At 44.3% G+C, this 15,581-nt stretch overlaps 1 long non-coding RNA gene across 1 annotated transcript; it reads left to right on the top strand.

Annotated features, from left to right (window-relative positions):
• The first annotated feature begins 718 nt into the window (after positions 1-718).
• Positions 719-15,581, top strand: LOC103880258. The gene is made up of 3 exons (XR_002519105.2): positions 719-1,870; positions 2,234-2,384; positions 15,223-15,581. It is a non-coding gene; the product is annotated as an uncharacterized LOC103880258 (long non-coding RNA).

The raw sequence follows: 15,581 nt of genomic DNA, 5'->3' as shown, positions 1-15,581 counted from the left end.
GCTACCCGCATAAAGGGCCCTGAGATCAGGCAGGGGTGGCCTTTTCTAGATCTGTCTGTTGCCTCTGGGTGGAGAGCCTAACCAGGCAGGGGGGCTTGTGAGAGGGAAGAGGCATGAGATATCTCTTGGAGTCAGAAGGCCCATGTTTGAGTTACAGTCTGCCAGTTTACTGTATTGTCATCTAGGTGGTCATGTTCGTTTCTCCTTTCTTAGCCTTTGTTTTCTGATCTATAAAATGAAGCTTAAGATACTACATTCCTCAAAGAGTGAGACACTGTGTGTGAAAGCATCCTACAAGTGTTAGTTTCATTTCTACAGCTGACTGCAGCCCTCATCAGCACCCCTCTGTGCTTGTCCCCTGCTGTCCTCCTGCACCCCTGCTCCCTGGCTCCTCCATGTCTCTGCTGTTCCTTTGCACTGTTCCTTCCTCTGACCGTCTTCACTTTTCTTTCTCTGCTCACTGAATTAGTGATCTCATCCAGTCCCCTGGCTTTATTTTTTTTTTTTTTTTTATTTTTATTTTTTGAGACGGAGTCTCGCTCTGTCACCCAGGCTGGAGTGCAGTGGCCGGATCTCAGCTCACTGCAAGCTCCGCCTCCTGGGTTCACGCCATCCTCCTGCCTCAGCCTCCGGAGTAGCTGGGACTACAGGCGCCCGCCACCTCGCCCGGCTAGTTTTTTTGTATTTTTTAGTAGAGACGGGGTTTCACCGTGTTAGCCAGGATGGTCTCGATCTCCTGACCTCGTGATCCGCCCGTCTCGGCCTCCCAAAGTGCTGGGATTACAGGCTTGAGCCACCGCGCCCGGCCCCCTGGCTTTAAATATTCATACCTTCTCTGTGTGGAAAATCATGTGTGTCTCTAGCTTGGACCCTCTCTCCTGAACCCCAGGTCTATACATCTGACTGCCTCTCCCACACCTCAATGTAGGTGTTGAATGGATCTCTGAGACTTGTGAGAAGCCTGTGCAGCACTGAGCTCCAACGCTCTCCATCAAACCTGCTCCTCCCGCAGATTTTGTCTTCTTAGTGAAAGCAACTTCGTTCTTCCAAGTGTTTAACTGAAACCTTGCAGGCTCCCTGACACCTCTTTTGCTCAAAGCTCGTATTTGATACATCTGCAGACTTTTTTGGTCTTATCTACAAAATATATCCAGGTTCCGTCTCTGTCCCCACCTCTGATCACTGTCTAGCACTGCTTTCTGGTGCAGACCACTATCTCCTCCCACCTGGATTACTGCAGATGCCTACTAACCCATCTTGCTGCTCTCAATCCAGGTGTCAAAATGGGTGTATTACAGTGCATGTCATTCTGTTGCTTGGAACCTCCAGTGGCTTCTCTGTTCACTCAGAGGAAAAGCCAAAGTCCTTGGAGTAGCCTCTAGGGCCTCACATTTTCTGACCCTGTTACCCCAGCCTCATTTCCTAACACTCTTCCACGTCCTTTCTCTGCTTATGCTGCCCAGGGCCCCGTGCTGATCCAGCACTCCAGGCACACTCGTTCCTCCAGGCCAGGTGTCGCTGTGCCTTCTGAGATGTCCCATTCTCAATGAGGCCTTTCTTTGTCACCTTGTTTAAAATCACATCCCCAACACTCCTATCCCCTCCTATGTTTACTTTTCTCTTTAGCATGTATCACTAATACTCTATCCATTTTACGTATTTATCTCATTTATTGTTTGTCTCCAACCCCGTTAGTGAAAGCCCCATGAGAATAGGAATTTTTGACTGTTTGGTCCACTGCTATATCCTCAGTACCTAGGACAGTGCCTGTCACATCCTAGGGCCTCAAGAAATGTTTACTGAATGAGTACATCAACGAACAACAGTAACAAGTGTTGCTAAGTGCTGAAAGAATTTGGAATGCCATAAGGTACGTGTCTTGTCTTTGTTCTTTACCTTAACATTTAATGCCTCTGGCTACTGAGTTTTCACTTCCCAAAAATAGTTATGACTTAAAGGGAGTGTCACCCTGAAAGCAGCCCTCTGTCCTCGTGCCTAACCTTGCTACATTTGCCATGATCACCTACCAGTTATAGAGTGGAAGGGAAGACTCTCAAGAACAGCACTACAGAGCTTCCTCGCGAGTTCACTGTGGTTTAAATTTGGCCCCACAGGTCTCTCCAACTTCTCTTTCCCATGGAGCTGTCCCACTCTAAGCCACAGAAAACTAAATGTGGCTGAAGAAAAGTATAAAAAGTGAAATTGTTTCATGATCTTTCAAATGGTGTTTCAGGTGCAGGATATTATATAACTTCACTGAAAAAACCTAATTGTGATACGGAGAACATCTCTCATCTGATTTATCATCACATACCGAACGCAATTTTGGCATCCAGCATTGGAGAGGAATTGACATTCATACTTCCTAAAGACAGCGTACAGAGGTATGGCCCCGGGTGCTACGGGGGTGCTGCACGTGCCTGCGCGGAGTGCTGAGTCTTCCCCTCCACACGGGAGCAAGGGCACTACGTGCTGCAGGGGCTTAGACCCTGGGCCTTTGGCACTACCTCAAAAGACATCCTAGCCAGGGGGCACGTTCAAATACAGGATTTAGATAGGTCTTCCCTCCTTCAAGCCTTGAGGGTTCTCAGTTGCCTTCAGGTTAATGTCAAATTCCGTAATATGGCTTAATGGGAACCCTTGATTTTGTTATCTCTAATTACCTACACCCAACTTACTAAGCTCAGGTGAAGATTTGACTTGAGGTGGGTGGATCGTTTGAGCTCAGCAGTTCAAGACCAGACTAGGCAACGTGGTGAAACCCCATCTTTACAAAAAAACACAAATATTACACGGGCATGGTGGCACACATTTGTAGTCCCAACTACTCAGGAGGCTAAGGTGAGAAGATAGCTTGAGCCTGGGAGGCAGAGGTTGCAGTAAGCCAAGATCATTCCTGGGTGACAAAAGTGAGACCCTGTCTCAGAGAAAAAAGAACAAAAGATTTGACTTGATTTTCCTTTAAATTATTTCAGACCTCGACCAGGTTCCCAACACTTCCTTCTCTCCTCCTCAGTCCCCATGTCACTCTCAAACCGGAATCTTACCTTATACTTCATTGAGAAAATAAAAACCATCAGACCATCCCTATCACAAACCTATAAACCTGCTGGCTTTTACACTTTTTTATTCTTTCTTCCATCTCGTTATGGATCAGAACTTGTTTTTCTATCACAGTCCTGTCCTTTAGCACCAGCTCAAGACCCCATCCACCGCATCTCCTCAAGAGCCCCCCTGTTTGATTGTCCTCTCTCATCTCCATCATCATTTTTCCCCTTTCCTAGATCATTTCCCATAACATACTCACATAATCTGGAGAAACTACTGGGCCCACCTTCCTTTCCAGCTGCCTCTCCATGTCTCTGCCACCCTTCACAGCCAAGCTTCATAGTGAGTGGTCTACACATGTTGCCTCCTTGTTCTTACCTCTCCTGCATTCTCATTCTGCTTCCAAGTGGCTTCAGCCCATACCCTTCCATCCAAACCACTCTTTCAAGGTAATCATCAGCTATCATCATCAGGTAAGATGTCACTTAAGGCATTAGGGACTTTCCATTTCTTTCTTTCTTTCTTTTTTTTTTTTTTTGAGATGGAGTCTCGCTCTGTCGCCCAGGCTAGAGTGCAGTGGCGCAATCTCGGCTCACTGCAAGCTCCACCTCCTCGGTTCACGCCATTCTCCTGCCTCAGCCTCCCAAGTAGCTGGGACTACAGGCGCCCGCCACCATGGTCGGCTAATTTTTTGTATTTTTAGTAGAGATGGGGTTTCACCGTGTTAGCCAGGATGGTCTCGATCTCCTGACCTTGTGATCTGCCCACCTCAGTCTCCCATAATGCTGGGATTATAGGCGTGAGCCACTGCGCCCGGCCTACTTTCTATTTCTTTAAAAACAAAAACATGGCTAGGTGTGGTGGCTCATGCCTGTAATCCTAGCACTTTCGGAGGCTGAGGCTAGTGGATCACCTGAGGTCAAGGGTTCAAGACCAGCCTGGCCAACATGGTGAAACCTCATCTCTACTAAAAATACAAAAATTAGCCAGGCATGGTGGCAGGCATCTGTAATCCCAGCTACTTGGGAGGCTGAGGCAGGAGAATCGCTTGAACCCAGGAGGTGGAGGTTGCAGTGAGCCGAGATCGTGCCATGGCATTCCAGCCTGGGCTTCAGACAGAGACCCTGTCTGAAAAAGAAAATTGAAAAATAAAAAACAAAAAAAATAAAAGTTATTAGGTAATATTTTATACCTGTAAATAAATATATGTTTCATATATGTAATTATGAATTGTATATAACAGAATGAGTACTAGTGAACCCTCTATGCAACCTAAGAATTAAGACATAGCAGTAACTTTTTACCCTAACCATGCTCAACCCCACAACATCAGTTAGGTAGTTAACCATTTCTTTGTTCTTGAAACACTCTTTTCTCTTGGCTTCCTTGGCAAAATTTACTCCCTGGGGATTTTACTCCTACCTGTTTGGCCATTCCCAAGTGGCAGTGGGAAAGAATGGGAGACAAGCAGTTTTGGGAGAGGTGGTTATGAAAAGGTCAGTTAGGAATTCTTTACATTTGAAAGGCCCCTGAGCCCACCCCAGTGGAGACATCAAGAAGGCAGTTGGATGTGAATGAAGCTGGGCATTGAGGAGAGGGTCAGCCTGGAAATGCACGGGAGTCATCTGCTTGTGGAAGTATTTAAAGTCGTGGGAAGGGATACGGTCATGTAGGAAGAAAACATAGAGAAAGAAGCAAGGGAGCTTACAAATAGTTCCTGAAGCACTCCTAAAATTTGAAGTTCCTCAGACAGGGACCTTGCAAAGAAGCCTGGAGAAAAGATGCCTCATAAAGATGAATGGAGAATAAGCACAAAGATGTAAAATTGGAATTCAGAATTGGGGGGGAAAACCCATAGATACAAAAGAATTAGAAGACAATATTTTGTATAGTTTTAAACTAATATATTAGAAAACCTGAATACAATGGTAAATTGTCTAGAAAAATAATTTTATTAAAATTGACTCAATAAATACCAAAAAATTTTTATAAACCTGATCACTTTTATCAAAAATTTAAAGAAAATATAATTTTGATTTTATTCAAATTCTTCCAGAGAACAGAGAACATTAAAAAAATACAGGCTGGAATTAGTGGCTCATGCTTGTAATCCCAGCACTTTGTGGGGCTGAGGCAGGAGGGTCACTTGAGCCCTGGAGTTTGAGAACAGCTTGGGCAACACAGGAAGACCTTGTCTTGACAGAAAAAAAAAAAAAAAAGAAGAAAGAGCGAGCCAGGCTTGGTGGTGCACATCTGTAGTCCCAGCTACTCGGGAAGCTAAGACAGAAAGAACGCTTGAGCCTGGGAAGTCAAGGCCACAATGAGCCGTGACCATGCCACAGTACTCCAGCCCGGGCAAAAGAGTGAGACCCTGTCTCAAAAACAAACAAACAAACAAAATCTGCCTGCTCCTTTTTACTAATATGGGTTAATACAGTCTAGCAGATTGCTGAAAGAATACTGCACCATGTAGTTCATTGAAAGACTGCTATACCATATTGAAAGGATTGTTTGATATGATCATTAATCAATATAATTTTCCATAATATGTCAAAAAGAAATCACCATGTCTTCATCCACATATAATAATTTACTTAGGAATGCAAGTAAGAGCATGGCCAGCCAGGAGAGACCTGAGTCCTTAACCCCACCTCCCTTCAGAGAGCACAGTGCTGCACTGGCCGTGCCCCAAGTCTGGTGCAGCCAGGGCAGCTTTCCCTGTGAGGCCTGCCAGGTAAAACCTTGTAATTACCTGTAGTCGGGCCTGAAAAATCATACACGGGTTTTTAACCAGGAGCCAGACTCCTCAACACACAAACAAAATCTCATTAAAAACAAAAGTCACTTCTGCTTCCAGTAGTGATGGAGTAACTGATAAAGAGCATACCCTCCCACTAAAACTGGACAAAAATATATGAAGCCATTTCAGATATTAAGCATTAGGAAGTCCAGGACCATGACTGATTCTTGAGAGAAGAGAAATGCCAAAGAGAGACCTGTATTTGTCCCAGATCTTTGGCTTGGGCGCTTTCTAGAACATGACCCAGGAAAGTAAAAACAAATCAGAGTGTAGCAGTGGGCCGGGCGCGGTGGCTCACGCTTGTAATCCCAGCACTTTGGGAGGCCAAGGCGGGCAGATCACGAGGTCAGGAGATCAAGACTATCCTGACTAACACAGTGAAACCCCATCTCTACTAAAAACACACAAAAAAATTAGCCAGGCGTGGTGGCGGGCGCCTGTAGTCCCAGCTACTCCGGGGCTGAGGCAGGAGAATGGCGTGAACCCGGGAGGCGGAGCTTGCAGTGAGCGGAGATATCTTGCCACTGCACTCCAGCCTGGGTGACAGAGTGAGACTCGAGACTTGTCTCAAAAAAGGAAAGAGTGTAGCAATGAACTTGCTGAGCTGAGTAGGTAAAGATGAGAGGTCAGAGCTCCTGAAGTGTCTGGACTTTGTGGGACTAGGACAGGAGAGGAGAAAGCTGGTAGGAGAGGGAGGGCCCCAGAAGTCTCTCTGTGGGTTCACTTGAATCTGTGGCTGAGGGCTGAGCTGTCCAAGAGCAGGTTAAGAGTTCATGGTGCATAGCACAGAGCAGCTACTGTGAACCCGAGCTGACTCAGCTGGGCTGTTGGCTCTGCCTCTTAATAGTGTGAATACTTCCTTTTTCATGAAAGATGGTTGATATTTGTAGCTGAGCAGCTTCATTTGCCTGCTTCCTGCTTGTAGGAGGTTGACTAGAGGCCACTTTTCACTTTGAACTCTCTCTGTCCCTTTTTATGTAAGCTGATACAATTTATTTAAATACTTTGTAGGTTTCCTGTGTATCACATTATGAAATACAGTTTGTTAGACTACAGCAACACTCACAATCTCTTCAACACAAGTCTGTCTACCTTGGGCTGAGAGCCGTGGTGATATGGGACAACACCATTATGATTTTAATTTTTTTAAATTATTTTATTTTATTTTTTGAGATAGAGCCTCACTCTGTCACCCAGGCTGGAGTGCAGTGGCATGATCTCAGCTCACTGCAACCTCCAGCTCCTGGGTTCAAGTGATTCTCCCACCTCAGCTTCCCGAGTAGCTGGGATTACGGGTGCACACCACCACACCCGGCTAAATTTTTGTTCTTTTTTAGTAAAGACAGGATTTCACTATGTTGGCCAGGCTGGTCTCAAACTCCTGACCTCAGGTGATCTGCCTGCCTTGGCCTCCCAGAGTGCTAGGATTACAAGCATGAGACACCATGCCCAGCACCCTTATGGTTTTTAAAAGCTTTTGTCCAGATGATGAGAGTCTGTTAGCAGTGGTATGTGAGCTGCTAAATATTTAACTATTCTCCATGAAAAAAGTATGCATACATGTGTATATAGTTTTATTATAAATTTTACTGATATAAAGAATGTGTAGTGGCCAGGCGCGGTGGCTCAAGCCTGTAATCCCCACACTTTGGGAGGCCGAGGCGGGCAGATCACGAGATCAGGAGATCGAGACCATCCTGGTTAACATGGTGAAACCCCGTCTCTACCAAAAAATACAAAAAACTAGCCGGGTGAGGTGGCGGGCGCCTGTAGTCCCAGCTACTTGGGAGGCTGAGGCAGGAGAATGGCGTGAACCCGGGAGGCGGAGCTTGCAGTGAGCTGAGATCCAGCCCCTGCACTCCAGCCTGGGCGACAGAGCGAGACTCCGTCTCAAAAAAAAAAAAAAAAGAATGTGTAGCACACAATTTACAAATCATGATAAAATATACAGTATTCTTTATTGTAAATTTCATGTAGCCAATTCAATCTCACAGAACGCTTATGTTGATGTTTGCCAAACTCTCATATTCATAGTCAACTATGGTTGCAGTTCAGCTATTATGTGACAGGTTTTTTTTTTAATGCTAGTCATCATATAATGGCTTCAGACATGACATTCTTTTAAGCATTCTAACACTTTGTTGAGTCTAAACAGCCAACAAGACAATTAATAAGGCCTGATTTGCAGCTTTTGCTGATGTCTGTGGTGTAAACACTCCCACCACAGCCAATTTCATGTTACCAGAGTGAAATTACTGAATGTGGCATTGGGAAGAAATGTTCAGTAACACTCTGTAATATTCCTACCCTAAAGACACAATAGAGTTGGCTGGGTGCGGTGGCTCAAGCCTGTAATCCCAGCACTTTGGGAGGCCGAGACGGGCGGATCACGAGTTCAGGAGATCGAGACCATCCTGGCTAACACGGTGAAACCCCGTCTCTACTAAAATACAAAAAAAATTAGCCGGGCGAGGTGGCGGGCGCCTGTACTCCCAGCTACTCGGGAGGCTGAGGCAGGAGAATGGCGTGAACCCGGGAGGCAGGGCTTGCAGTGAGCTGAGATCCGGCCACTGCACTCCAGCCTGGGCAGCAGAGCCAGACTCCGTCTCAAAAAAAAAAAAAAAAAAAAAAGACACAATAGAGTTGAATAACCTCAAGAACATAGATAATAGTATTGAATACAATGGAGTAAAAGAATGAGAAATCAGTGAGTTTTAATTAATACCTTCCCTTTACTGTGATTTGTTAATTTTAAATTTATGTAACTTAATTTTTTAAAATGGTTGTAACAACCAGCTCACAGAATTTCTGAAAATTTAACAATTGGCTCTCAAGAGCTTGTATAAGTCAGCTTCAGCACACCACATTTGAGAGATGTGCTCTTAAACCTTTCTGAGGTCTTGACAAAGGACCTTATAGCTGCACAGTTAATCTGATATTTATCCTGAAAAAGTATTTTATTGCCATCATTTTGGCTTTTATTTTTGTTCTGAGAACTTTGAGAACCTTTTCCAAACTGGAAATACTGTCCTGGGCCCTCTATATTTTCTTTTTCTCTCTCTTTTTTTTTTTTTTTTTTTTTTTGGCGGAGTCTTGCTCTGTCATCCGGGCTAGAGTACAGTGGCATGATTTAGGCTCACTGCAACCTTCGCCTCCCGGCTTCAAGCTATTCTTCTGCCTCAGCCTCCTGAGTAGCTGGGATTACAGGCACCTGCCACCATGCCTGGCCAATTTTTTGTATTTTTAGTAGATAGGGTTTCACTGTGTTGGCCAAGCTGGTCTCGAACTCCTGACCTCAGGTGATCCACCCACCTTGGCCTCCTAAAGTGCTGGGATTACAGGTGTGAGCCACTGTGCCCGGCCTTTTTTCTCTAAACTTCTGCTAAACATTTGATTATTTCCTTTTTAAATTTATTTCTCTCATGGTTTAATCATAGGAAGCTAAAATAAACCAGTTGGCACTTTCAACATTATAACTGGAAATCTCCATAGGAACTTATCCACAAGCTCATTCAATACCCTTTCAATCTTTCTTTTTACTGCAGGTAAGAGTATTGTCAAACCTTCTGCACCAAATAACATGAGAAATGACAATTTCCTCACTGTTCTTCCAGCCTCTGTCTAGAGTTCCCTTGAGGCTCCTCTCAACTTCATCCTGCTATCTGGTCCCACAGCCATGCCACATGTTGCAGGTTTTTGTCACAGTGCTTCTGGTGCCAAATTTTGTTTCAGTTGTATACTATATAACAAATTATCCCCAAATTTTCTGACTTAATATGACAACCATTTTACTGCCTATCGTGATTCTGTAGCTTGCCTGGGCTCAGCTGGGCAGACATTATGCTCTAAATAATATTGGCTGGGACTACAGTTATCTGGGGCCTCAAATGGGTTGGAATATCCGAGATGGTTCATTCTTATGTCTGGAATGATGGCACTGGCTATCAACTGGGAGCTCTCTAGGGCTGCTGACTGGCACACCCAGTACTCCTCCATGTAGCTTCTCAGTGTGGTTTGGGTGTCTCATAGCATGACAGCTAGGTTCCAAGAAGAAGCATCTCAAGAGTGCATGTTTCAAAAGAAAGCAAAGATAGCCACATCTCTTAAGGCCTGGGCTCAGAAATACCAACATGTCGTTTCTGTCACATTCTATTGCTCAGAGCAGTCGAAGGGGAGGGGAAGTAAGCACGACTTCTTTTATTTATTTATTTATTTTTGAGATGGAGTCTCGCACTTTGCCCAGGCCGGACTGCAGTGGTGCTATCTTGGCTCACTGAAAGCTCCGCCTCCTGGGTTCACGCCATTCTCCTGCCTCAGCCTCTGGAGTAGCTGGGACTACAGGCGCCTGCCACCACACCCGGCTAATTTTTTGTATTTTTAGTAGAGATGGGGTTTCACCGTGTTAGCCAGGATGGTCTCGATCTCCTGACCTCGTGATCCGCCCACCTTGGCCTCTCAAAGTGCTGGTATTACAGGCATGAGCCTCCACGCCTGGTCAGCACCACTTCTTGATGTGAGACATGCCATGCTCAATCAGGGAGGGCAGAAATTGTTAGGCCATCTTTTCAGAGTAGCTATACCACACAAATAGAGACAGTGCATATTGATGAGAGTCAGTACACCAGGAAGACATAACAGTTGTTTACATGTATGTGCCTCATAACAGAGCTTCAAAATACATGAAGTGAATGTTGACAAAAATAGATGAAGTCAAAATCCCAACCATTTTGGAGATTATAGCACCCTTTCCTCAGTTATTTATAGAAAAAGTAGACAAAAAAACTCATTAAGGATATAAAATATTTTGATAATATTGTCATCACACTTACTCCCTGTAGATAGACACTACAAACTATAGCTGCAGAATACCCATTCTCTCCAAATGCCTATGGGATATTTACCATAATAGATTACTTGGGCCCTCCCCTACCAGCTTCTCCTCTCCTGTCCTAGTCCCACAAAGTCCACACATTTTAGAAGCTCTGACCTCTCATCTCTACCTTCTCAGCTCAGCAAGTCCACTGCTACACTCTGATTTGCCTTTACTTTTCTGGGCCATGTTCTAGAAAGTACCCAAGCCAAAGAGCTGGGGCAAATACAGGTCTCTCTTTGGTGTTTCTCTTCTCTCAAGAATCAATCATGGTCCTGGACTTCCTAATGCTTAATATCTGAAATGGCTTCATATATTTTTGTCCAGTTTTACTGGGAGGGCATGCTCTTGTGAAATAAGTCCAAATAAATTTCAAAAAATTGAAATCATGTGGATTATGATCTCTGACTACAGTGGAATTAAATTAGAAATTGATAACAGTAAGATATCTAGAAAATTGGCCGGGCGCGGTGGCTCACACCTGTAATCCCAGCACTTTGGGAGGCCAAGGCAGGTGGATCACGAGGTCAAGAGATTGAGACCATCCTGGCCACCATGGTGAAACCCTGTTTCTACTAAAAATACAAAAATTAGCCGGGCGTGGTGGCGCGTGCCTGTAGTCCCAGCTACTTGGGAGGCTGAGGCAGGAGAATTGCTTGAACCAGGAGGCGGAGGTTGTAGTGAGCCGAGATCGCGCCACTGCACTCCAGCCTGGCAATAGAGCGAGACTCCGTCTCAAAAAAAAAAAAAGAGAAAAAAAGTAGAAAATATTTTTAACCGAATGATGATGAAAATACAATGTATTAAAAATTTTCAGATGCTACTGAGGCAGTGCTTAGAGGGAAATATATAACTTTTAAAAACTTACACTCGAAAAGAAAAGGGGCTTAAATTCATTTACATGTTTCCAACTGAAAAGATAGGAAGAGAAAATTAAACCCAGATGATATAGAAGAGAAGAAATGAAAAATATAGGGAGAGAAAATAATGTAATAAGAAACAAAAAGAAAACTGAGAAACGACAAATGCTAAAAAGCTAAAAAGCGAAAAGTTATTTTAAAAGATTAATAAAATGGCCGGGCGCGGTGGCTCAAGCCTGTAATCCCAGCACTTTGGGAGGCCGAGATGGGCGGATCACGAGGTCAGGAGATCGAGACCATCCTGGCTAACACGGTGAAACCCCGTCTCTACTAAGAAATACAAAAAATAGCCGGGCGAAGTGGCGGGCGCCTGTAGTCCCAGCTACTCGGGAGGCTGAGGCCGGAGAATGGCGTGAACCCGGGAGGCGGGCTTGCAGTGAGCTGAGATCCGGCCACTGCACTCCAGCCTGGGCTACAGAGCGAGACTCCGTCTTAAAAAAAAAAAAAAAAAGATAAATAAAATTGATAAATAAATTACATTGATAACCCATTAAATGATAAACCATTAATTCCAAGACCATTAAAGAAAAAAAGAAAATTAACTAGCATCAGTTAGGAAATAACTGCTATAGTTACAGAGCCCAGAGTTACAAAAAGGGTAATAATAAAATATCACATGTAAATAAATTGGACAATTTAGGTAAAACGGACTGATTTCTTTAAAAATACAACTTACCAAAACTTACAAAATGAAGCAGAAAAATCTAAATAACCATATATCTATTCATGAAATTGAATTTGCAATCAAAAGTATTCCCAAAAAGAGAACTCCGGATTCTGTGAAGCATTGAAGAAAAAAATAATCTCAGTATTTTAGAAAATAGAGAAGGAAGCACCTCCCAACTCATTTTAAGACCAGCACAACCCTGATACCAAAACCTGGAAAAGGTATGACAACAGGAAATTACAGACTAACATCCATCATGGGCATAAACATAAAAGCCTTTAACAAAACACTAGTTGGGGAGTGGACTTATCTGGAGGCTTTATTCACATGTCTGCGCCTTGGCATGGATTCAGCCTGGTTTCAAGGTAGCGAAGCTTCTTATCTAGTGGCTTGGGGCTCCCAAAGAAATCAAGATACCTAAAGCCTTCTTCTACCCAATATCCATCACTTGCATTGTATCCTCTCAGTCAAGCAAGACACTAAGGCCAGCCCAGATAAAAGGGAATTAAAGGCCACCTCTCAGTGGGAAAAGTAGCAAAGAATTTGCAGCTATCGTTTATCTACTGTGTTATTCAAAATAAACGAAAACATGTCCAGACACAGGACACGTAGAAGAACATTTATAGCCGCTTTATGCATAAGCATCCTTACATAGGAACAATCCAAATGTCTATCAACAGGAGAATAGATATATTCCTTTTGTTGAATGCTGCTCTGCAGTTAACGAGAATGAACTAATGCATGCAACAACATGGTTTAACCTCAAAAACATGTTACATGAATGAAGCAGGAGATGTAAAGGTCATATGATTTCATTTACATGAAGATCAAGAAGAAGTAAAACTAATCTAAAATTTAGGAGATTTGGTTATCTGAGGGCAAGAGAGGGACTCATCAAAGGGGACATGGGGGCATTTTCTAGGGTGATGGAATGTTCAGTGTCTTGATTAGGGTGAGATTACATCAAACTGTGCATTTAAGAACAAGATACTTTACATAAATTTAGAGTCAATATTTTATTTTATATTTTTTTTTAATTTTATTTATTTTTTTGAGACAGAGTCTCGCTCTGTTGCCCAGGCTGGAGTGCAGTGGCCGGATCTCAGCTCACTGCAAGCTCCGCCTCCAGGGTTTGCGCCATTCTCCTGCCTCAGCCTCCCGAGTAGCTGGAACTACAGGCACCCGCCACCTCGCCCGGCTACTTTTTTGTATTTTTTAGTAGAGACGGGGTTTCACCATGTTAGCCAGGATGGTCTCGATCTCCTGACCTTGTGATCCGCCCGTCTTGGCCTTCCAAAGTGCTGGGATTACAGGCTTGAGCCACTGCGCCTGGCCGAGTCAATATTTTAAAAGGGATACTCTGATCTTGTTGGCAGACAGTAGCTATAGCATGAGTACAATTTCAGTAACTGGAAACTGAATGAAGGGCAAGATAGTGAACATACTGAAGGTATGACATACTATTGACCATATTCAGTAAATAGTATTTGCTGAATATTTAACACAGGGGGGCTACTTTGCTAAGTGTGTTTACATTTTTCTCAGTCCTTACAACTTTTTTGAATTAGGTAATATCTGTCTTACAGGTAAGGAAAGATTTGGAAAGGTGAAATAACTGGCTCAAAAATCACAAAACTTGTAAGTGACAGAGTCTAGACTCAAACCCAGCCATGATTAGTTTATAACCATTGTCTGCCGACAGGGACACACACAAAGCCCCTGCAGACCTTGTATAGGCATCTGGCATGTGTGTCTGATTTCTTAAAAGTTGGACACTAGGTTGTGAGAGATAGAAGCCTTAGGGCCAGGCGCAGTGGCTCACACCTGTAATCCCAGCGCTTTGGGAGGCCGAGGCGAGCGGATCACAAGGTCAGGAGATCATGACCCTTCTGGCGAACACGAGGAAACTCCATCTCTACTAAAAATACAAAAAAATTAGCCAAGCGTCGTGGCAGGCGCCTATAGTACCAGCTACTCGGGAGGCTGAGGCAGCAGAATGGCGTGAACCCGGGAGACGGAGCTTGCAGTGAGCGGAGATTGCGCCACTGCACTCCATCCTGGGCAACAGAGTGACACTCCATCTCAAAAAACAAACAAACAAAAAAAAACGAAGCCTTCATTGTAGAAGATTATGATGGTTGTCTTTTTTTTTTTTTTTTTTTAATTTATTTTTTTTTTTTTGAGACGGAGTCTCGCTCTGTCGCCCGGGCTGCAGTGCAGTGGCCGGATCTCAGCTCACTGCAAGCTCCGCCTCCCGGGTTCACGCCATTCTCCTGCCTCAGCCTCCCGAGTAGCTGGGACTACAGGCGCCCGCCACCTCGCCCGGCTAGTTTTTTGTATTTCTTAGTAGAGACAGGGTTTCACCATGTTAGCCAGGATGGTCTCGATCTCCTGACCTCGTGATCTGCCCGCTCGGCCTCCCAAAGTGCTGGGATTACAGGCTTGAGCCACCGCGCCCGGCCTATGATGGTTGTCTTAATATCACAAAAAAAGCCATGATTCTTTTAATTAAAAAAAATAGAAAACATGTTTGAGAAAGGTTTTAACATGAGCAGACTAAAAGAATTAGCTCCTTTCCTCACTTATATAACAATTGAAACCACTCTCTCTAGAGATGAAAGGCCTGAGCTTGAGTCCTGGCTCTGCTGCTTCTGGCTGTGTGGCCTCAGGGAAGTTTCTTAACTTCTCTGCACTGTCCTCGAAGAGCTGTTGAAAGCATCCACAGAGTTAATCCGTTAAAAAGCTGTGAAGGGCCCCTGACATTCCCATACTTACAAAGCTGGTGACAAAGCTGGTGTTTGAAAAAATATCTTCTTGACTCCAAAGTCCATGCTGTTCCCCAGTAGAGAGCCAAGGGCAGTGACGAAAGGGATTCACCTTACACCTTTCAGGACTAAAACCATTTCTTTTCTTCCAGGTTTGAATCTCTATTTACTGACTTGGAACTGAGACAGGTAGACCTGGGCATCTCCAGCTTTGGGGCCTCTGTCACCGCCATGGAGGATGTCTTCATAAGGTAAGCACATATAAAACTGTAAGACTCCAAGGTTCTTAGGATTGGAAGGGATCTTAAAGGTCATCTATCTAAACGTTGCCTGATGCTTGAATCTTTTCTGTAGCAACCTCACTGAATGGCCTTCCAGCCTCTGACTAGTACTTCCAATAACAGGGATACCTGAATCTTGGCTCACTGCAGTCTCTGCATCCCAGATTCAAGCAATTCTCCTGCCTCAGCCTCCTGAGTAGCTGGGACTACAGGCCCCTGGCACCACACCC

Source organism: Papio anubis, chromosome 18 (assembly GCF_008728515.1).
Source record: "Papio anubis isolate 15944 chromosome 18, Panubis1.0, whole genome shotgun sequence".
NCBI lineage: Eukaryota > Metazoa > Chordata > Mammalia > Primates > Cercopithecidae > Papio > Papio anubis.
The sequence above is the reverse complement of the archived record's forward strand: the minus strand, read 5'-3'. Positions and strand labels throughout refer to the sequence as shown.